Raw genomic sequence first — 24,816 nt, forward strand, 5'->3', positions numbered from 1 at the left:
AGTTCAAAAGGTTGTAACTTTATTAAACCACATATCTTAGTAATCTGCAATTCTAAATGGACAGTGTAAGTAGAAGCTGACTCTGGACCCCCAAAAAACAGCAAAGGCAAAACATTCTCAGTCCTCTGAATTTTGTTAACCTGAGCACCACCCACCACGGTGTGCACAAAATAACGTCATATGGGTCTAATGTGAGAAGTAGGGGCAAATCTAAAAAAAGACAAGGCAGCTGTATCATTCTCAGTGTTTGCCTTTTTCAAGGGTTCTAGGCGACTAGCAGTGGTGCACAGGGTGAGTTGGTGCTTCTTCCAGCAGAGGCTTAGTTGGGCTATATGAGATTGTACTTGGCGGGTGTTCTAATTCTTCCTTAGCTGATGTATTTGGAAACAGGATTATTTACAAGCCAAGATGGAGTAAAGAAATTGGAGTCAGTCTGAAGCTGACCTTGGAGGACATGTTTTAGGTGTGCTTTCCTAATGAGGTCCTTTAGAGTGAAACAAGAAGAATTAATCTGGACAGAATGAAGGAAAAATATCTAAAACCTGATGTGAGAGCAGCGTTTAGAGTTTTTTGTCAAATATTGAACTTCATGTTTTAGGATTATATTAAAGTGTATGTATATTAACTTCAAATTGCCTGAGTGTTATTAAACATGATAGGAGACCCAGTGAAAGTGTTGTTGGGTTGAACACAGTAGGAGAATCCACTTTAGCATAGCTCCGCCTGTGATCAGTGATTCACAGTTATGGTAAGGGAGTGCGAGATCATGCAAAGTGTGAAAAGCATTTGGACCCGGAGGCGTTGCGTGGAGCGTGATCCTGCAACTTACTTACAGTGCACAACTTGGTCATGTTAGTGTGTCCCATACATGCATAATACGTAACGTGAAACAAAAGCGCATGAGCAAGAGAAAGAGACAAAGAGATACCATGACCATGGGTAGTGTCACTCGTGTGTGTGAGTCTATGTTTTACCTGGCACCGAGCTTGTAAGGAGAATAAGGAGATAGAGGTAATTCTGCTACAACAGTGGATCACTGAAATTAGTGGACATATCTACATACATTATAAATAACACAGTAGGAGGACATTTGTTTAAAACTGCTTTGTGGAAACTCAGCACAGAATGACCAATTGAATGTAAACAAGGGGCATCTTATGTTTTTAGAGATAGATAAGGAAAGTAATATTGTTACATTTTGATAGACAGAATAAAAGAATCTTTAAATGTAGTCAAGATTCAGAGAATCTACCCAGAATAATTGTAAATGCTCTTCCGGTCATTAGCAGAGGAGTGGCAGGTAAAGGCTTGAGGCAATGGTTCACAAGGGTATTGAAAGGAGTCTTGATAGGAGGATGAGGAGGAATGAAGGTATACAATCAGCCTAAGACAAAGACTAGCATGGTATCTTATTGTTTCTGTTGTTCAGGTCTATGGTACCAGAAGATAGAGTCATCCTTTTGTCATTTGTTATTTTATCCACTTCCCTTTGCCCTTCGTGGTGACCTGTCTCCAGCTGTAGCTCCAGTGATGGGGACTGGGCACCTCCATGGGGGGAAGTGTGGTTCAGCAGCACCTCATGAATAATAAGCTAGGACCTGAGACTATTTCAGTATGGTTTCCCCAGTAGTTATCTTCTGTACAATTGAAAACTAGGAAATCATACTGCTTGCATCTTGTTATTGGTGAACCATTAGCAAAAGTAGTTCTAATAGGTTTGCATCTACAAATAAAGATCTGCATGCCTGACATCTCTTTCCAAAGGAAAATTGTTGTATCATTCATCAATTTCTTTAAAGAAAGCTGCATTTTGCCTAGTTGCACCGCATTGTCTGCATAGAGGAGAATCAGTTAACTGCCACTGGCTATAGATGGAATGTCAGACGTTAAAGATTACCAAAATGTTAATATATAAATGAAAAAGAAAGGCTCTGATAATGCACTCTTGTCATATCCATATCTGAAAAAGTGCGTGAGAGATTTCCCTTACCATCCTAAAAAACACAGGCCAAGTTTGCAGTATATAGGCCTGTAACTGAGTAAATTAACTCATTAGGGATTCCAAGATAAAAAAAATATGCCTAAAGTTTGGACTTACCAGCATAGTCAAGTGCTAATGATAGGTCCATGTATGTCACATATAAGGACGCATTGTTGCATCTACATACTATGGATATACTATGATACCATCAGGAGCAAATTTAGCTCCTGCATTTGTACTCTAAAAGTACGCTGGACATCTGTGATGAGCCCAATATTTTTAGCACAGTAATCAAGCCTATTGTAAATGACTTTTTCTAGTAATTTGGCTTAAGAGTCCAAGTTAGAAATAGTCAATGAAAATAAGAGCAAACTTCCATCCATCCCACTTTATTTATGAATCTTTACCTTCATCCACAGAAAACATCCCCCAATTTGGTGCTCCACCCATGACCCTCTGCCAGTCCTGACAGTACCCCTTCTGGAAGGCCCTATTCCCGGGCCTGGCTTGAAATAATACCTTCGTTGAAATTGACACACTGGGTATTGGGCATGACCACCCTGGGCTGACTCCAAAGACCTCTCTTCATGACAAAACCCTTTCCAGTCTACTAAACATTGTAGTCTTCCTCTGTTGTTATGAGAATCGAGAATTGCCCTGATGTCATAATCTTCATCACCCTCTTCAGTAATCAGGAAAAACAACATTGGATTTAACTGTGTCCATGTATGACAGGGCTCAAACAAGCATACTTGAAAAGATGGATGAACCTTCAATTCATTGGGTAGTTTTCATTTTACTACAAGTGGGTTCATTATTCTTTCAATTTCGAATGGACCCACAGATCTTGGACTAAATGTTTAGTTTTTATATGTTTGCAAGACAACCACAAAATGTACCCCAATTGGTATTCTGTGGTTTGTCACCTTACAGAATCTGCATCGGCATTCATCTTTTGTTAACTTCCTTTTAAAGCTAACACTGCTTTCTGTAGGTTTTCCTTCAATCTAATGTACACATCTGGGCAATCACTCTCCCCATCAACTGCTGATTGTAAGAAGCAAGGGTAATAACCTTGATTACAAAATAATCTTAAATATTTGTCATGCTTCTGATTTACTCATTCTGTTTGTCTGTTGGTTTGGGGATGGTAGGCCAAGAATAACTTCACCTTCATACCTAACTCCTTACAAATGGCCCTCCAAAACGTGGATTCAAACTGAGATCCACAATCTCAGATTATTTGAGAAGGCAACCCATGAAAGCGCACCACTACTTGTAAGAAACGTTTTCGTATATAGTTGCCGTAAATACTCTCCTCCAAGGCATAAATATCCTGCTTTGGTTAAATGGTCCACCACCACTAAAATTAAAGTACAAACCTATTTTATAGACAGCTCTACATAAAACTCAGAGAGATAGTGTACCATGGGATAGATGGCATCAGAAGTGGGCATGTTAGGTTTCCTCCTGCTAACCCTTTTTTTTTCGTGCTCTTAGCGCCTTCCCATTTTCCTTCTACCCTCCGCTCTGCCGCCTGTCTATGTCAGCTCCTTTGCTCCTGCTCCCTATCCCAGGGTTAGCTCCGGTTGGCTTCCTTTGTCTGTTTCTTCCTACCTTTGGTTTTGCTCTTCTGTTTCCTCACTCACCTTTAGTTTGACTGCTGCTGCTCTCTCTTCTTACTTTCTGCTCCACTCTCACTTTTGGCAGTCTTTCACTCGCTCACTTTCCTGTTACTTCTTATCTTGTATTTCGTGTCTTCCTTTCTCTTTGTCCTATTGTCTCCACTTTCCTTCATGCTCCTGTAGCTGTAATCTGTTCTTCCTACCTTTTCTCCGGGGTTCTGCCCTTTGGGGTCCTTGTTGTACTGTCAGATTTCTTCACAGTCTGACTCTCCTTCTTCCCAGTGCGCTCTCCTCTAGTCTTCTTTCTTCTGAACATCTCACCTCCTTGTACAGTGTGGGTCGCTTCGTCCATGCAATATTCAGCGGCATCAGGATCCTACCCATAATTCAGCCCTCTTTTTTGGAAACAAGCATCACCACTTAGGACTACCATCTGCTGATCCCGCATCCAACAACGCAGGGTTTTTTGTGCCTTCACCGGCTTTTTCCCTGGAACTTGGGGCAGGCTCCCTTGGGTCCGCCTGACTGTAGTTACAACCCCAGTCAAGGTGGCCTCAGGTGGAGCTCGTCCTTTTCTCTACGAACGGAAGAAGGGAAAGAAGGTCGTAGAGACAGGAGGAGATCAGAAGCTCCACAAGAAGGAAAGAAGAAGAGAGAAGGAGTCCATCAGAGCCCACACTCCTGAGGACCCAGGTGAGGAGACACAGGGGGAGGTAACTGCAGACTTTGACACAATCTTTAAGGACAGCCTCACAAATGTCCTCAGTTGGCAAATACAATGACACATCTACAAAAGGTCATCCACATGGTGAGTGGGATCCTGACTAGCTCACTCCTGCATTTGGCTCAATGTCCTGCTTTGTCTAACTCTCTGCTGATAACCAAACCCCTCACCTTCTGTTATTGGTACAAAGTGTTTTTCTGGAATCAAGAGGAACACCTCCTCACATCCCATCTTGAGAATACCAGGAAATTGTCAAGAGAGAGTGTCTGCTTTCCCGTTTTGTCTGCCTGGTTTAAACATAATTACATTTTAAGAGAAACATAGTGACTGACTTAATTGATGAGGGGTCAAAATCTACACATTTTAACAATAGCAAGTTTTGATGATCAATCAGGACAGCCACTGTATGTCCGGCCGCCAGAAAATAATGCCTCCATTCCAGAAAGTCAGCTTTTATAGGCAAAAGTTCTGTGATTGTGTAGTGCATTTAAGCAGGTGACAGTCTCTTAGATAAGAACACAACTGGATGCAACTGCCCAGTTTGCTTATTTCTCAGAGGCATCTGACTTTATTAAAAAAAAAAAAAACGGTTGAGTCACATCTGGATGTAATAAAACTGGTCCTGATACAAAACCTTCTTTAAGGTCTCAAAAAGCTGCATCTGCTTCATCTGTCCAACTCAACCGGAAGCCCTTCTCAAGTAGTTTGGTGACTGGAGAAAACCTTCTTCGAGATATCCTGGATACATCTCCTGTGAAGGTTTGTAAATCCAAAGATACTCCTTTGGCGTCACTTTCCAGACATCCAGACATCCATCTCCAAACCCTTAGGTGTATCACAAATCCCAAGACTTCAACTACATCTGTGTGCAATTGACTGTTATCAAGTTTTGCAGAAAAACGATTTGATCTGAGTTTCTGTAGTACAAGCTTCATGTGCTCCTGTTGTTGAACCAGATCCTTAGAAAAAATGTAAATGTCATCTATGTTGAGAATCAAGAAAATATCAAGATACGCTTGGAGGACCTCATTCATAAAACATTGAAAATCCGCTGGAGCATTACATAACCTGAATGGCATGACGTGGTATTCAAAAAGTCATTATTTAGTTCTAAACACTGTTTTCCGCTCATCTCCCTCTCGTACTCTGATCAAATGATAAGCTCCATGTAAATCCAACTTTGTAACTATAGTAGCTCCCTGAATTTGGTCCAACATCACTGAATTCATTGGAAGGAGGTAACGTTTTCTTGATGGTACAAAGTAAGCCTCTAGTTCTATTTTACAATCATATGACCTGTGAGGGGAAAGATCCCCTGCCTCTTTTTCAACAAAAACATCCCAAATTCCTGGTAGCAAACCAGCAACTCTCCCACCACCTCTCAAATACATCTGGGCTCAATACAATTCTGGTGGTATATGTTAAAACTGGCGGTAATGGTATTACCACCACGTTTACCGTTCCACCAAATTTGGAGGAAATGGTATTACCATCAGGGGTAATACCAACAATAATACTATCGGCAGAATTAACGCCAACGGTATCAATGGTGACGGAATTACCAATGAAATCACTAAACGGTATTATCACTGCACTACAAGTTGGGATATAGCAGTAATACAGTTGAAATTGGACAGAAATACCACCAAAAGCACAGTGTATTTAAATCCAAGTAAAAGGTGGAGGAAAATGCATACAGGTGATTGGAAATGAATCCAAAGGTGCACCCAATCCACCCAGGAAGGGTACATAAGGCCCACACCTTCGCCAAACACACTTTACAACACCATCATGTTGTTGTGTGAAGATGGATGTGCATCTGCTCCTTGAGCTGCAGAGGCTGGAAAAGCAGAACACAGAGGAGAGGAGGAGGAGGGGGAGTAGGATATGCCATGTAATTGCTGATACCCCGGCTCAAGCCTTCACCCTGGACCTTGACTGACAACTAGCTAATCACACTGTACCGGCTGAACAGGGAGATCATCGCTGAGCTGCTCACCCTGGATAGAGCTTGACATAGAGAGCAGGATCAAAATAAGTACAACCTTGCCCAAACTGCTGAAGCTTGTGCCATTCCTGCATTTCTTGGCAACAGGCACCTCCCAGCACACTGTTGGCATACTGCACAGCACGTCCCAGCCCACATTTTCAAATGTGCTTGTGTAGGTACGGGAAGCACTCCTGCACCATGTCTTCCAGCACATCTCACCGCCCACCACCCCGGCACAGGAGAATGCCATGAAGGCACATTTCTATGAAGCAACACACATGCTCGTGGTGTATCCATGTGGTGTTGGTGGCACCCCAGGCATCTGAACAGGTATACCACAACCACAACCAGGACAACTAGCTGAATGTACAGGTTGACCTGTGATCCTGACTTCCTCATTACACACTGCTGTGCCCACTTCCCTATTACCACCCATGATGTCATGGTCCTGTGGAACAGAACACTGCCTGGATACATGGAGAGGCACAGAGGGTAATAACAGACATGGATACTGGAGGAGTACAAGTGCCATTACACAGTCTATTCACGCAGCAAAACTGCAATGCCAGGTAAGGGGGGGGGGGGGCAATACTACAACTAAAGTATGCATGCCCTGTCAAGGCCCTGTACATGCAAAACATGCCCTCTCACCCTGCACATGACAGACTACAACCCACAAGATTAGGAAATGATTGACAGTGCTGCAGTAAATCGCCAATGCATATTCGCCCAACAGGCTAGCAACAGACTGTAAGGGTGCAGTAGGAGCAGAATGACACACAGGTGGCATGGTTGTTGGCATAAACATTTATTAGTAATGAAAATAAAGAGAAAACCTAACTTTCCCCAATTCTAAGAGGATTTCTCCTACTGCAACTAAAGGGCTGAAGGATTTGTCAAGATGCCCATGTAAATGAATAGTCCATCATCCTGTGTCAAAAACATATTTCTGTCCCTCACACTTATAACTAACCTCAAAAGGTAGTGGATCCTCTTGGTCCCGAAGAATCGCTCACTTCTTCAGGATAGTGGATCACAGTTCTAGTTTTTAGGTGGGATTGTCACCTGAAGGAATGACTCCCTTGTCCAGGTCTCAATCCCTTTCCAAGGCACAAATCAAAGTTCCAGGTTGTAATGCCAAAAAGCAGTAAGGCTTTCTATTCAAACTCAAAAGGTAAAGTTCAAGTTCAAACTGAAACATTCCTCATCACCCATAGTTGCCTCTTCACTACTGGGTTCCTGCAGAATGCCTCCCTTCTCCAGCTGTCTGGCCTTTATTGATTTTCCCCACGTAAAGCCTGGGGCAATGATTCCCCTCCCCTGGACTCTCTCTTCACTTGGTTTTACGATTTCACGATGTCAAGGGAATGACTCCCTTCCCCTGGCCTTCCTAACTTTGTTCTTACAGTCTCTTGGCTTTTACTTTCACAATTCACAACACCAGGGGGAATGACTCCCCTGCCCTGGCCTTTCTTAGGCTTTTTATCACAGTTCACAATGCCATGGGGAATGTCTCCCTTTCCCTGGCCTTTCTCAGGCTCTTTATCACAGTTCACAATGTCAGGGGGAATGTCTCCCTTGCCCTTGCTTTTTTCAGGCTCTTTATCATAAGTCACAATGTCAGGGGTAAGTCTCCCTTCCCCTGGTCTTTCTCAGGCTTGACAAGGAAGATGTTGTAAGTCCCAGACCCAAGTTAAGTTTCTTTAATGGCTCGTTTAGGGGAGACCTGGTTCACTGCCCTGCCAGGTACTGCCAAGAAGAAGATGCACAATGGGGATTTTCTCCTCCTCAGGTCCCAGACCTGTCTTTCTTCACTGCATCTTGTTCCCTTGTTGCCCAGTTCATAATCCTGCCGGGTATTATGATGCCCGGTTCTCTGCATTGTTAGTTCGGGGTCCCAGACCCAGGTTATGTGGTTTATCTTGTTCCCCTCTAAGAATGTCTACCTTTTTCTGAACAGTGGATCACAGTTCCAGTTGTTAGGTAGGGTTTTACCTGAAGGAATGACTCCCTTCCTCAGGTCTCAACCTGTTTCCAAGGTAGAAAGCAAAGTACCAGGTTGTAAAAGCAGTAGAATGCTCAATTCAAACTCAAAAGGTAAAATTTGAGTTCAAACGTTAACATTCCTTATCGTCCATAGTAGCTTCTTCACGATTGGGTTCCTGCAGAATGCCTCAGTTCTCCAGCTGTCTGGCTCTCTCTGATTTTCCCCACACAAAGCCAGGACTTTCTCTTGCAAGGGAAATGACTCCCTTCCCCTGGCCTTTCTTAGGTTTTTTATCACAGTTAACAATGCCAGGAGGATTGTCTCCCTTGCCCTGGCCTTTCTCAGGTTCTTTTTCACAAGTCACAACTCCAGGGTGAATGTCTCCCTTCTCCAGGTCTTTCTCAGGCTTAACAAGGAAGTTGTCCTAGGTCTCCAACCCAAGTTTCTTTAATGGCTCGTTCAGGGGAGAGCTGGGTCACTACCCTGCCAGGTAATGCCACGAAGTTGAGCAATGAGGATGTTCTCCTTCTCAGGTTCTAGGTCCCAGACCTGGCTGTCTTCACTGTATCTTGTTCCCTTTTTTACCCTTTTTACCCGGTTCACCCTGGTTACGTGGTTTATCTCTAAGACCCCGGCAGGCAGCCCGGCCCAGCCAGCCCCTGGGTTGCTACCAGATCATCTCACTGCTCTCTGTATCTTCTGACGTCTCTGATGGCTTTCCTCATTCTACTCCTGCTTTCGTGCAGCTCATCGTGGCTCCGCAGCATTTCTTCTTGGGCAGGCTGCACATCTCTCAGCGACTGTGTGGTTCAGCGGCTTCTCTTGCCCAGACCCCCACCCTACTTGCTTTCCGGTTTTCCCATGCACAGTGTAGGGATGCCTGGATTCTTCCTCTCGCATCCCAGGCCAGCAGATTTGCCTCCTTCCCAAACAGGATGCCACCCTCGCTTGCGGTACCTCTGGGGATGGTCTGACTCTTCAGGAGGTGCTGCTACTTCAGGAAGCACCCTTTGTCTTGGGGCACTCAGCTGCAGGGGCTGCCCGGGCAGAAAGTCTGCCCTTTTTGGGTTTATATTTACAGTGTTCCTGGCCAATAAGGGCTGGTGGCAGGGCTGGACTGCCCCACCGGTACATCCCCTGGTAGGCCTCTGTCTGCAGGGCCTCTTTGGCGCAGAAGCGCCCGACTATGGTAATTAAAATTGTAGTTAACACTTCAGAATGTTGGAGCTGGAGGATTGGCTTGAACCCCCAAACTTTCAGATACAAGTCAGAGCACTTATTGACTGTGCCACAGAGACTGCCTTAGAAATGGCTGTACAGAAAGCCATATAATATCAATGAGAGCAAACGCTTGTTTTGAATTAACATGCCAAGATTCACAGACAAACGGCACAAATTAGATCATATACAGTTTATGAAAAGGAGAAGTGCTGGAAATATGATGCGCCGCGACTATGGTAATTAAAATTGTAGTTAAAACGTTCAAAATGTTAGAGCGGGAGGTTTGACTCGAACCCCCAACCTTTCAGGTATAGGTCACAGCACTTATTGACTGTGCCACAGAGCCTGCACTGAAAATGGCTGTACAGCAAGCCATATAATATGAATGAGCGCAAACGCTTGTTTTGAATTAACATGCCAAGATTCACAGACAAAACGGCACAAATTAGATCATATACAGTTTATAAAAACGAGAAGTGCTGGAAATATGATTGGGTGGTGGTTGTGGGGGCGTGTTGGGGACACTGGTGTAACTGGGGCCCCCGCACCCCCCCGCAGTGTGGGGGCCCCCGCGACCACATGTTCTGGAAGGGGCCCCCACTTATGTAAAAAAAAAGAAAAAAAAAAGTCTACCTTTTTTTTTTACATTTTCTTTTTAATTCACTCTGCATGAAGGGCAGAGTGAATACAAAAAGTCTGGTGGCTACCCCCACCCCATGACATGAAGAACCTAGGCTGGAGGCCTCCATGTCATGGGGTGGGGGACGCCTATGATTTCAAAAATAAATAGTTTATTTTTGAAGTCACTCTGCCTTCATAAAGAAATTATTTCCATTATGGTTTAGTCCTTAACAGAAATAATTTCTTTATGAAGTCAGAGTGACTTCAAAAAGAAACAATCGGCCTCATTACGAGCATGGCACCGCCTCCTGCGAATAGGCAATAACCGGCCCATTACAAGCTGAATGGGCCAGTAATTTCCCATTCGTGGGTGGCGGTATTGCCGGGCTCACGATCCCCCTATAGGGCAGAATTGGGGTGGGGAGCATGGTTGTGCCGGCACCGTTGTTAACGGTGACGGCGCAATTACGAGTTATGCTCGCTGGTGCCACACAGGTCTGGAACCTGCGAGCAGAACTCATAATGCGGCGGGACAGTATGAACGGTGCCAGTGCCCTACCGCCACCATTCATACCGTCACCGCCAGGGTCCTAATGAGGCCAAATGAATTTTGGAAGCATTATGGCTCCCCTCAACCCATGATGTGTGCATGTGTGAGTGTATGGTGAAAGAGTGCACACAAATGTATGGGTGGCTGGTTATGCGTGTGTGTGTGTGTGTGTACAGTGAAAGTATGTACACTTAAATGTATGGGTGGCTGCCTTGGTGTGCCTGTATGGTGAAAGTGTCCACACTTAAATGTATATTTGACTGTGTGAGGGTATGCTGAAAGGGTGCACACTTAAATGTATAGGTAGCTGCCTGTGTGAGTGTATGGTGAAAGGGTGCACACAAATGTATGGGTGGCTGGGTGTGCCTGTATGGTTAAAGGGTGCACACTTAAATATATGGGCAGGTGGCTGGGGGTGTGTGGCTGTGTGGTGAAAGGGAGAACACTTAAATGTACGGGTGGCTGCCTCGGTGTGCTTGTATGGTGAAAGAGTGCACTCTTAAATATATGGATGGCTGGGTGTGTGTGTGTATATATGGTGAATGGTGTGTGTGCTTGTGTTCAGGGGCACAACAAAACCTACATTTCAGGGAGGCCCTTCAAATGTTGGGAGAGGCGCTAACTTCACGTGTGGTGGGGAGGAGAAAACGTATTTATGTGGCGGCATCTAACTTCTTTACGCATTTTAATGAGACTATTCTAGTGCAGCTTCAATGTTACAAGCAGTTAAATCTCTCCTTTAGGTCTGAAAGCACCCACTTATGGGCTGCTGTGAGAATGACTGGTCTCCTGTTTCCTCTCTACCCTTCCAATCACTCCCCTGGCAAGCAAGTACTAAACCCACATCGCAATTTCAATTGCTTAGATGATTTGGTATTTGAATGCAAGTACTAACAGTGAAATGCTGTACATTAGTAATTGCTGGGCCGGGCCCTTGTTAACGGCAAAACCCAGGTGCCGTTTAACATCTGTGTCCTTTTCTGTCCGGCAACTGCTCTGTAGGTCATCCAGGTCAAGTCAACATAGCCCACAATTTCAGTGGGGGGAGGGAGTGCTGAAACCCAGTCAGCTCAATGGTGTTGCACCACTACTTGTGTTTAATGCCTTGATTAATTAATTAATCATTGGTAATCATCTTTCACCTATGCCTATTCTTCCTCATTCCAGTACTTGTGTATGAGGCAGTATGCCTCATGCACAAGTACTGGGATAAGGTAGAGGTACATGAAGGTAATGCCTGACTTAGCTACCTGTAATCTTCATTACTCCTAGTCCCACTCTGCCCCATCCTAGTACTTACCAGTGAGGCAAGGAGCCTCATACGTAAGCACTGGGACAAGGAAGAGGGACATGCAGGTAATTCTGGGCCAATGAGCTGATTTTGAAGGTTGGGGTAGGGGATGGGAGGGAGAAGGGATGTGTGGGGCGTGGGGTTGTGCAATAAATCATAATGGTCGCCCATGTCTATGCTATGCAGGCATGATATGTGGCATTAGTGGCTAGAGAGGCATTTTGGTGCAGCCAGTCTAGTCATTCCTCAGTTTGGTATGACTTTTTTTAACTGGGCATTTCTGATAGAGCAGTCCTGCTAAGTGTAATTCCTGGCTAGACTGACATTTGGGTTCTGCCAGTCTAGCCGTTTCTTACTGCGGCACTGTATATTTTTATGGGCATCTGTGATAAAATGATATGTTATGATATGATAAGTCATGTATAACACACCTGTACACAAGTGTTTTTAGGCACGACAAGACAAGGGAAGGAAAACTGAGGGAGGACAAGACAAATGATCTTACTAAGCCTTGTGTCATTCAGCTTGTGCAAGTGTGAGAACGAGAAGTGCAAGGGGAAAGGGAGGGGGGGAAGTGCAAGGGAGAGGGGAGGGGAAAACACGGCAGCAATGCTCTGAGTAAGTGCCGCCAGGGCAGCGTGGCTCTGGGTAGTGCAAGGAGAACAAGGGACTGTAGGGTTACAGTTACAGCCCCTAAATGCGTGGTAGGCTTGGAGGCAGTGCAAGGGTGACTGATCAAGAAAGAGCCTGGACTCAGTGAGACAGAGGGTAGCCAAGCAACCAGTTGGTACAGCGGACAGGTAGGTCAGCAGGGGAGGCAGAGAGAGAAAGCAGAGGAGAAGAGGAATGTTTTGAGCTGCTTCCAGAGCATCAGGTGGTCCGGCTCAAGTTTGGGAGGGTCAGGGAGGCCATTTCAGGGGGAGGCACCTGCAGGGGAGAAGGATCTACCCCACCCCCCCCACTCTCTGCCTGGAGAAGCATCTAACTCTTAGGGCTCGAGAAGGAAGGTATTTTGGCAGATAGCGTTGGATGTCGTGCGTATCCCAGCCCCAGAAAGCTTTGTGGACAATGAAAAGGGTCTTGAACTTGATCCTTGCAGCCACCGAGAGCCAGTGGAGAGATTTCATGGCTGGAGAGATACAGTCCCTGGGCTTGAGGCCAAGGATAAGTCTCGCAGTCCTGTTCTGGATTAGTTGCAGAGGGCGGAGAGTAGAGGAAGGCAGATTGAGAAAGTGGCTGTTGCAGTAGTCCACCCTAGAGAGAACCAGAGCTCTGGAGACAGTGAGCTGCTGGGGGAAAGTGAAAAATGTAAGAATCCCGTTGAGAAGGTGCAGCTGGTAGATGGATTTCATGGCTACGTCTGAGATGTGAGGAGAGAGAGAGAGTGGAGTTGAAGATGACACCAGGAATGAGCGAGAGAGGAGAGGCTGAGGGGAGCCTGAAGGAAAGCTGAGTGTCATCCGCATAACACTGTAAATTAGAGGACAAGGTAGTGATTAGGTGGGTCAAGGGGGCCAAGTAGAGGTTGAAAAACCAGGGTGAGAGGATAAAGCCCTGGAGAACGCTACATGTAGAGAGAGGTGACGGAGTGAAAGGGACCAAGTTGGACCTAGGAGGGGCGGTCCAAGAGGAAGGAGGTCAGCCACTCCAGGGCCTGATCCATGATGCCCAGGTTCTCATAGAGTCAACTGATCAGGATGGCATGGTTGACCGTGTCGAAAGCAGAGGAAAGTTCCAGGATAATGAGGACAGAAGGAATGCTGGAATCAAGGTTAGAGATCAGATCTTCACAGGTGTTCAGGAGAGCAGTTTCAGTGCCTCTGGCAGCTCTTAAGCCAGACTGATGGTCATGGAGACAACCAACAGATTCAGTTTGGAGTGTAAGCTGGCAGTTGGCCAGCTTTTCCAAGAGTTTGGGAGAGGGGAAAGTTCCGATGGCAAAAGTATGATTACAGAAATGGATCAAGGGTGTCAATGTGGTCCTTAATGGTTCTGGAGGAGCAGGCGAGCACCTGTTTCGCCGACACTTCCATAGGTGGGACTTGTCTAGAAACCTAGTCAGGTGTTAGAGAGAAAGAGGAGAAAGGAGGAGGAGAGGGAGAGATGGCCAAAGGGGGCCGTGAGAGGAAGAGGGAGAGGAAGAGGAGATAGTGGACAGGATGTTCTGAGTTTTAGCGGAGAAGCGAGAGGCCAAAGCTGTACAGAGGACCTGTTGAGGGAACAGGAGAGGTAGAAACCGCAACAGGATTGGGCAGTCCCTTGAAGATTTTAAAGAGTTTGGCTGTGTTGTTAGAGGCCGCAGAGACGCAGGCTGGAATGTGTGCTCTCTTCTTTATGAGTTTTATTGCTTCGTTTGGCATTTTGGTGCAACCAGTCTAGGCATGTCTTAATGTGGCCTGGCATGCTTTACTGTAATGTTATTATGTGTCTACACTGGTCTACATTGTGCAGCCAGTTGGACATGTGTTCATTGTGGCATGGCATTTTTAATAGCAAAGCATTAATGTTCATGTACACTGTTGGTGACTTGCATGTATTGGATTGCTGTTATCGTACACAACAATACCAAACACTGTGACTTTTTAGCCAATTTTTCTCAGAAAGTGTGCTGTATATAGCATTAAAACACATATTTATATCTTTCTTCTAGTGCAGTCTGTGGTATACCCCTTCATCAACACGTTTGTGCATAATGCGCAAGCGTGGTAATCTAGGCAGGCCCAGCATGTGGCGCGACCCGTGATTTGTTGCCGAGTTGGGGGGGCCCCTCAGCATGGCTTGCAGGGGGGCCCCCAGACCATGTGTTACGCCACTGGTTGGGGAGGGGCGGTAATTGGTGGGCTGCAACGTGTTACTCCCTCTTTTATGTTGTTGGTCGTCCCAGTTTTTCGTTTTGGAAATCTGGTCACCCTAATCCATCAGCAGACAGCAGAAGCAGGAGGCGACTCGAGGGAGGCTGTGGCTGAGGCTGAGGGCAGCAGCCAGACTGCCGACTGAAAGGTAAGAATTATTTTTGCGTGCTGAGTGCCCCACTCTCCCATTGTATCTTCTGCTGAGTGTATTTGCGCACAAGGGGCAATGTAATGCCACTGACCGCAGGCTTAACGCGGGGTCTATCCTCATATTAAGATATGGATGTAGTGTAACTTACTGAATGGCACGTTTCACTGAAGCACTGGCTAAAAAAGGGAAGAAAAAAAAAACGGAAATCTAAAAAACACTAATCCGAGTCAATACTTCACATAAGTGACTGGACGTTTCATATTCGAACTCTGGACGAGTGTAATTAAGGTTGAGAGTTCAATGAAGCCCCCCGACAATGCCACTGATTGATACAAGGCTGGTGTCACATTAAGAACACTTTAAACAAGACCTACTTTCTACATGGAGAAAAGTAATCAACCACACCCTTCACAAAAGAACCTACAACACAAGTACATGGAATACCCAGACCATTTACACTTAACACAAACCTAAGCACATGGGAAACATAAGTGTACAGCTGCTGTTATTCGTGGAGACATGTTAACGAGCTTGAAATATGCATAATATCTGCTTATCTCGCTTCAGCATCATTGTGGATACACCACCTTTATCCACAATGGCCAATTCACTGACACCGATTCGAATCAGGCCACCATTTGTTTGACTGAGGTATCACACAAGGTTAGATTGATCCTCGCATACATTCTTTGTTAAATGAATGGGTGCATTGCCATGTTATCCAATGTAAAATAATAGTTAAAACGTACTTGTAGGTTCATTTTTACTTGTTTGTGGTTTTCACTGATGTGCACATTTTGGCTGTGTTTTCCTGACTTTCGTTTTTTGACATAATGTTATATTGTTAGTCGGGGTTTGGTAGACAATTTTCGTGGCTCTAACTTGCAATCCACACAGCCACGTGTTGTAGTGGTGTCCTTGAGTTGTTAGAGTTATTGAAAGAGGTTTCGCAGAGCACATTTTGAAATGGGACAGAGGAGAGCCACAGCTGTCAGAAGGGAGTGTCAAAGTCAGCTCCTTGAAAGAGCACACGCCTGTTCATGCCAAGGTCGCAGTGGGGACGACAGATAGACTCGGATGAGTATTTTGGGTGACACTGGTGAGTGGCCATCACTTGCTAGTTCTTCTCTGGTACTTTTACCTCCTTCTTTCCTCTCCTCTCCAGGCTTACCTGCCCTCCTCTCTTCTGGATCCTTCCCATGCACCCACAGTCTATTTTCTAGAGCCAACAGTAAAATGTACCAACTTGGTCCAGTAAAACTAGGGCACGTGGGTGCAACTGGCCATGAGGGTGTGGTGTCCGTGTATTCCTGAAGTCCGTGTAAATCACCAGTCATATCATATGCACTTACTAAGTGTGTTTCTGAAATGCACATTTTGCAAATTATATGGGAGGAGTGTATTTCCACTGTGTGCATGGTGCAAATCACGGGAGGCGCGCCCCCTGCGTGTATATTTTGCAATTCATGCGTTGGCATCACATAACTAAGTAATGGGTGGGCATTAGCATTACACAGTGTCCCAAAGTCTGTTTATTACGCAATGGGAATGATTTATCACAAAACGTTTTTTAATGGGTACAGACCCAAATTCTTCTTGGCCCTTGAACATAGTATGTATACAGTGGATGCACTTTACACATTTGGTTACGTTTCCTGTACCAATGACCTACTCAGTGTCCCTACATCTTACTTTCCACAGTGTGATCTCTTTGACCACTCCTTGCACAGTGAGGATTGCATAATTGCACTTTAGTTTCCCTCACATGCACTTTGCATTGCGTGCCCTGAGGCAGGCCTTTGTGCACATTGTCTGCCTGTTCTTTGCACACTGCCCTGTCACACAAACTTTGCCTGCTGTGTTTCAAATCCAGGGACCTGTCTAATGCACATGCCCAGTGCCCTGCCTCTGCAGCACATCCACAAAGCCTGGTGGGAATTAATAGCACAGAAGCTCCCCCCAAACATCCTCAGGAGCTGGCTGGGGCACCAAGCCTAAATCACGTCATGTGTGTTTCATACCAGTTTCCTGCACGTTGTGCACTGTGGATTGTGGGCAAACAGGCGTGGCACTGGCCCTTGGCCTGCCTGCCTCTAGGGTACAATGTGTTCAAGCAGCTGTCCTACTGTGTACATAGCATAGTGGCCTGTGCACATGACTCCTACAAGCGTGCACACACAGGGTCACTAGGAACACCCCAGGACTCTGTTTACATCCCTTCATACCCAGACCCCATGCAAGCAGTCCCACACCTCTATGCATGTCTACTACCTCCCTTCACCCACAAGAGCACTTACATGTGTGCATAGCTCCTACATTCATACAGATCACTTGAGAGCTCCTTCTCATGCCTGTGAACATAGCACCTACCTCTATAAAGACACACGGCCATTGAGAGCGTTCTCAGTGGAGCACACACAGTGCTTACCTCCCTACTAACCCAGGGCTATTGAGAGTGCTCTCAGACGCCTACACATAGCCCCCATCACCCTGTACACATGGTACTGTTGTATGAGTGCTCTTAGGGGCCTGTACACACAGCCTCTACCTCTGTGCACACCCTGTGCTATTGATAGCACTCTCAGAAGCCTCCTATCCCCTGCACACGTTAACCCATTGAGAGGACCCTCAGAATCATGTTCACATAGTTCCTATCTGTTGCACACATTGGGGCACAGAAAGCATGTGCAGGGACAAGTGTACAGAGTTTTCATCTTCCCTCACAAAGCCAGTTAGAGTGAGAGCAAATAGCAGATCCAATGAAAATCTTCACAGAATGTGACGAGTGACTACAACACACCCTGGGGGCCTACATCTGCCAGAGCCCAGGGCTAGGCTTGGAGAGGGGATGGGGGACAACCGTGCCATGGTCAGGGGCCCCAGAAGCACTAAGCAGTTGGCATTGATTTCACGGTGCCCATTTTCCCTAACAGCCTCAGCTCGTATTTGCCTACCTGTGCTTTGGCCCAACAAAGGACCCAAGCTACGAGTCAGTTAACACAGAACCAGAGGAAGGTCCGGGGGAAGACAACACCGGACTCATTCATGGCCTGGGGATTGACCCTAGCCCTTTTAAAGTGCCTAGAAATACCCTTCAGTTGGCACCATCTTGGAAGCAGGGGAGGGCAGGTGTTTCTTCTTCCTGTTCATTTCAATCTCCTACTCTTAATAATAGCAGGTTTCCTAACACCCTTTTGGTGCGGGACTGGGTGTCTCGTGGCCTGTCTAATGCACAGTGTGTTGGGCTCACGCGCTATGCTCGCTCGTTCAGCAAAATATTTGGCCACTTTGACAACATTTTCCAGGGCCTCTTTTGGTTCCCAGTCCGGCCCTGGCTGGTGGTAGGTGCGGGAGGCGGGATGAGCCAACAGGACCAGAAAGCAGGGTCGGGGAGATTATCAACTTTCAGGCTCAAGGGCCCAGGGGACAAATGCTTACCTCGTGCATGGTACCTAAATGGCAGAAGAATCGACAAATGCAGCGTGCCGAACATGCCTGAAGCGTCATTCCACTGCCATGTGGCAGACCGACGACTACAAGCAACATTGTCTGGAGTAAGTTGAAGAGCCAATAACAGTAGAGTTTAAAAATGTCTTTGTGTCGTGTATGAGTGTTTGATGCCACCACATCTTCCATGTCATCATACAACACATTGCAGGGCCCATCACCGAGTTTAGCATTAAAGTCACCCCTCAACAATAAACACACATTTCCCATAGACCTCAAGGTGGTGTATTCCTCCAAGACTGAGGCCGGGTATCCAAACATTTCCCTTCATATTGTGAGTGTGGGCTGTTATAGAAATTAACAACCAGCAAATCAAACCGGCCGTGTCTATTGATGTTAACCGTTAATATACAGCAGGCAGGTGACTTCATTACCACCAACTCGCCAGCCAGGTGTGTCTTAACTAAAATGCACAGGCCCCCAAAGTTCACCCTCTCTTATTTCTCTGAGCCTTCTCCATGTATGAGACAAAACCATCCACAATAGTTTCCTCCTAACTCCACAGAGGTAGTAGATACATCCCCAGCCTTTCAGAAGATTTTACAAATGCAAAAAACACGCTGAAGTAATCACTACACACAGAGAGATGCAGGCATCCTCACTGGAAACCTCAACAGAGGGGAATGAAAGCACACACCAGCAGAGGCCAGTACAACATTCAAAATAGCCTCTGGTCAATGTATGGCTTTAGGGCAACCCACTGAACACACACCTGGCCAAGATCATATGGCTCAATCAGGGGACAGAAGCTTCCGCATTACATAGGCGCAGCTTGTTCCCTTGAAACTCATCCAAGATACAGAGCAGACACCTTATAAAAAGCAGCCAGCCCAAGCAGTCTTTGTCAGTCGGGGGGCAAACATCATGGAGGGACGCAGGTCCTTTGACAAGTCAAGCAGGAGAGCTTTGCAGCAGGAAGAAAGACCTGGTAAAGCTGACCGGGAGAGGGTGGCAGAAACTAGAAGACTTGGACCAAAGGGGGTATTTCAGCAAGCAAAAGTGTCACAATACAGTACAGGAAGAGGCAGACCCTGGTATATATTGAGTGCAGAGAAGAGTGGAAGAGTGAGGGCATGTGTTAATTGTTAGATGGAGAGCTAGGGAGTAAAACATAGAGTATCGGTAGTGGGGATCAGAGGAGTACCATCTTGGTAGTGAGGGAGAAAGTGAATCAGGAGAAAGATGTGAATTGAATTGAATTGTGTATTGGTTACTGAGATGGGAGGATTTGTTTTTCAAGGACTGTAAGAAGTTGCCCACCTTGGAGTGCAAAGTGAGGGGACATTCATGGAAGCAGGAGGGAGCAACAGCAGGACAGAGAGTCAGATTACACTTACAGAGAAGAACTGCATGGATTTAATAGACAAGGGCATTGTGAGGCTGGTGGAGGAGACAATGGAAAAGCGAAAAATGAGTGAAGAGACTTGTACAAAGGAGGACCATCATAAGGGAGAACTTGGGTGACAGAGGAGAGGAGGGCCAGTGCAGAGCCTTGTAGAGAGGTGTATCATTGAGAGGGTATGGATTGTGAGATGGAGGAGAGACCAGTGTGGAGTCATGCAAAAGGACAGGCCATCAAAAGGGGGAGAATTGCAAACAGGAGAAGGGCCTCAGGAGCTAGAGGGAGAGTCTAAGCATAGACATGGTTGAGAAGAGAACAGGAGACACTATTGACAGGGTAGAAGGGCATGGATGAGGTTAGGGATATGCTTCTCAAGACAATTCTACAAGGATAAGCTAAGATTCCAGGGAAACAACGCCCTAAACATTCCATGAGTTCCCAAACTGGCCTGTAACCCGAAGAACCATCAGTAAGAATCTTGGACACAGAGGTCTGGTAAACCCCCAAAACATCACTAGTCTCTTGAGCGATGGGTCTATGAAGATGGCATCCCAAGGACCAAAACAATAACAGAGAGATCACAACATGCTCCTCTGTGAGACACTTGTTGGTGGAAAGACGCCCACCTTGAGGAGAGAAGGTTGATTGTGAATACTTTGCTTTGTACACTGGGAGCATTTTTTCCTTTGGACTTTTTTTGCTACGGATGTTGGTTTGCATTGCACTTTGGAACTTGATTTCTGGTGTTGACAATTCCTTTTGGCGCAGAAGGGAACATCCTTGTGGTTTTTTACTCTTTGGTAGATCTCATTGGCACTGATTTTCACTTTAGAAATAGACACGTTACTTTTGGGCACCCTTAACATCCTGACATCGTATGTGTGCTTGCACAGCTGTAAATAAATGCATGGGGCTGATGGAGTATCTGGTGTCGCACAGACTTGCGTCAATCCACTATTAAACTTACAACATACGTCAATCCACTATTAAACTTACAACATACTCGTTTACTAGCAAGTGTTTATTGAAGACATTCTGCACCTGCACGTCTTACCTTGGTGTTATTGAACACTGGGTGTGATTGGATGTGACTGCACATCATTAACCTTGTCAACATAGAAAGAACCTTTCTACTCCTTGCATCTTCACAGTCTTGACTTTACAACGTATCTGTGAGTTTCTATTTCTGGCAGCACACGTAATGCGATGTAAGGCCCATAGTCCACATGCTGGGACATTACCACACCAGCCACAAAGTTTACTGAACCAATGGATCTAACATGATAGACCAGGAATGTTTTACACCTCACAACACATACAAAAACACAGCGTGGTCTTACCTTCTCCATCTTCCTGCACGTTCTCATGGGGGGAATTCCTATAACGTTCATATATATCTGCATTATGCTCTGGTTCTGTAAGGAAAATATAATCAGCAGATTATTAAAGTTAAGAAATATGAGGTCTTTGGCATTTTTGAATTGTACAGAGGAATGTTGCACACATCTTAGTTGGCCTCATCATGCTCAGAGACAGCAAAACATTCACTGAGACATCATTAGAACTTGAGACTGTGAAAGGTAGACAGGAGAACCTGCAATAGGTAAAACTACAGAGGGAAAAAGCCTGCGGTCAATAGGTCTACGTTTGAAAAGATATCACTGGACACAGATTGGAATTAAACCTAATACACGAACTTGAGAAATGGGTGTTGGTGATATTTTACAAGCAGCGTAAAATGTGAAGACATGTCCTGAAAAGCTAGAGCTCCAAGAACTGCATTAGAGTTTATCTAGCAATTCTCAGGCCACTCAAGAAGTTCTGGAGGTTTTCATAGCATGTTTTATGGTGCGGAAATAAATAAAATGTGTTTGTTCAATTCTGTTTATCATACATGAAGGAAAAGGACATCATTAGCAGTCATTACTCAAATATCGTAACTGGTCATGTGCTTCTGATCGGGGAAACAGGAGGACACAATACTGTAGAAAGTGCTAGCCCCAACTCATGTTTTTATATTCATCTTATCGAGTAGGTCAGCAGGGTGTGTTGGTTGCTGCACGTTATCCTCTAAAAACCAGGAAACCTTTTAAGACAGTCCTTGGTACCAGACCTCAGAAGAACTCAATGAGAAATTGGATAACTGCCAGTGCAATTGTGATCCTAGCCTACTCTATTGTCCATCTAGGAAGAGAAATGCTCGACACCTCACTGTATGTAATGGTGAAGCTGTTTATTGCAATTTCTGAAGATGTGTTAAAAGACTGCTGTGTGCTGTTTCCATTTACTGTTCCAAACTCCTTCCCCAATAAGCACTACTTTATTGCGCTATCTACTTTGTAATGAGGAAACAGTTTGAAAAGCACACAGCAATGGCACTGCTCTATTTTTACACTGTTTATTTGAGAAGCACTTTTCATTTTGAATAAATAAATAGCAAATGCATAAATGCAAATGTACGCTGTGCACCATAGTCAAGGCATCAGTGTTTAGTCAAATGGCAACAGTCCAGTGATCTGGGACAGTAGATACCAGGTTGGAGTTGGAAAAGACAAATCAGTTCAAGTAGAAAAGATGTGCCCAAACATCTGTGTGACCTCTCTTTGCTGTGAGAAAGTTTTGGGAAGGTTTCTGTGGGGTGGCAAGAATAAAGGATCAATGAAAACACTTTGTTAAAGGGACGTTATGGTTAAGTTCCACTAATACAAATCTATGAAATTCAATGAAAAAACTTTGTTAAGGGGACGTTATGGTTACAAGTATATCTGAAAACGCCCAGAAATTTGCCAGTTATGGTAAGCTAAGCAACCATCATTTCAAATGTGATGTCATCAGTGATGTCATCAATGACATTTGTGACATCTCTGATGTCCTGGGTGTTAGTCCTAGCAGTGCACAGTGGTGGTGCAAGTTATGGTTGCTTAGCTTACCATAACTGGTGAATTTCTGGGGCGTTTCAGTTTTACTTGTAACCATAACGTCCCCTTAACAAAATGTTTTCTTTGAATTTCATAGGTTTTTGTTAGTGCAACTTAACCTTAGCATCCCCTTAACAAAGTTGGTTGAGTGAATTTCATGGGTTTTTACCATGGGTTTTTACCAGTGCACCCTAATTTCCTACAATTTACTAATATCATGCGTACCCCAATGTAGCCAAATGTTTGTCTAATTTAGAAATGTTCACCTTAAAACTCTGCTATGCCCCACCTTTTTAACACTTCCATACACTTTTTGCAGCTTTTTCCACTGTTTTTGTGTTCATTGACGTTCGTGAATATCTGACGTTCGCGAATGTCTGACGTCTCCGCAGACTTTCCGTACAGTGTCACATAACCTGAACGCGTCCACACTTTGCAAATGGGTCTTAGCTCCATGCAGCTGGCTGTTCCTTTTTTGGGAAGTAGTAGGCTGTCTTCCTCTACCTCCTCTTCCTCAACCAATGCTGTAACCACATAGCCTACTTCTGTGGGACACAAAATCCCAACAGCTACCTTGCAAGCGATAAAAGAGGATGGTGATCCATATCTTTTGAAAATACCAGTACTCTGTATATACTGCAACACACCACTCTGCAGGGGGGGCATCAATTTCGAAGTGTTTTTGAAGCTGTAATCAAGAATCTTGAGAAACACAGCCCTGTACCTTAGATTTAACGCACGCAAAATATCTTCCACTGCCCACCTGCTCCTCCATATTTGTAGTTGTTGCCCCTTCCCTCATATCCCTCCCCACCTTACTTTCTATCCTCTGCGGCAGAAAACACCATTAAAAACAGGTTCCTTTAGGAACCACCTTTCACAGTTAAAAAATAGAACTAAATAAATAAATAAGCTTATAGACTCCATCTAATTTGCATTTTTTAGTAAAGAAGTTAGATTCAATAAGATTCTCCAACAGCCCCTTTAGCATGTTCTACTATGCTAATGGAAATAATGGACAATGTTATACTAGAGAAAAAGTAAAAAAACACAGAAACACATTTCTGTCGAAAATTCTTCTCTAGTATACAATAAACACCATAATCCATTCCCTTTATGACTATCCACAGTCTCTGCATTCCCCTGTCTAGCCCCAGCCTTATTAGAAAACCCAGATTGCAAATGCACACCATCACACAAGACAGCCCTTCTACTCTTTTTACTGTTATGTTTGTAACACTCCCTCATTGCCTGCTTTAAACCATCCACACAAATATTCGCCAAACACAAACAATTCTACATATAGCCTATCAACATATTAAACTTCCACCCACCGAATGCCACTTAAAAATGTTCTACAAATGTTTTGCATCTACATTTCCCATACTTATACCAACACATTTTACATAGTGCTCCTATAAATGCACATCTGCATTGTGCAGTGACAGAAGTGCCTACATAAAAGGAGCAGTATGGATGGACAAGTGCTCATGAGAGCCCAGAAGGGAATTGTCAAAGGATGTAAAGGTGGGAGGCCACTAGCTAACTGCTGGGGCAGAGGAGTCCTAAAGGTGGGGTACATCTTAATCGTACCATCCCTTTAACAAAGTTTTTTTCTGTCAATTGAATATGTTTTCATAACTGAACATTTTTCATAATGTTACATTACTGTATATAAGTTAATAATAATTCATCTTTGAACATATATAAAGTAACTCTAAACCTCCTTTAACAAACATATTTTTTGCAACACATACTTATGTGAGTCGTTATCAGCAGCACATACCCAAGGCAAATCAGTGTAGACATTTGTCCTTGCCGAAGGCCAGGCCCTCTGCCCACATCAGAAAAGTTATATCACTATTTTGTTTACTTAGGTTTCAACAATTTCAAAAAGGTAAAACACAGGACACATTTCCAAAAACATCCTTTCAGGTCCTTGTGATGCTCCTCGCACAACTTTGCTGCAATCTCGTTCAGCACCCCGGCTGCAGCCGCAAGCACAATTTATTCTCCCATTTAAACCTAGAGCTTAGCCCATTCCAAATGCCCCAAT

The sequence above is a fragment of the Ambystoma mexicanum genome, chromosome 10, assembly GCF_040938575.1.
Source record: "Ambystoma mexicanum isolate Mex_15411 chromosome 10, UKY_AmexF1_1, whole genome shotgun sequence".
NCBI classification, from domain to species: Eukaryota; Metazoa; Chordata; class Amphibia; order Caudata; family Ambystomatidae; genus Ambystoma; species Ambystoma mexicanum.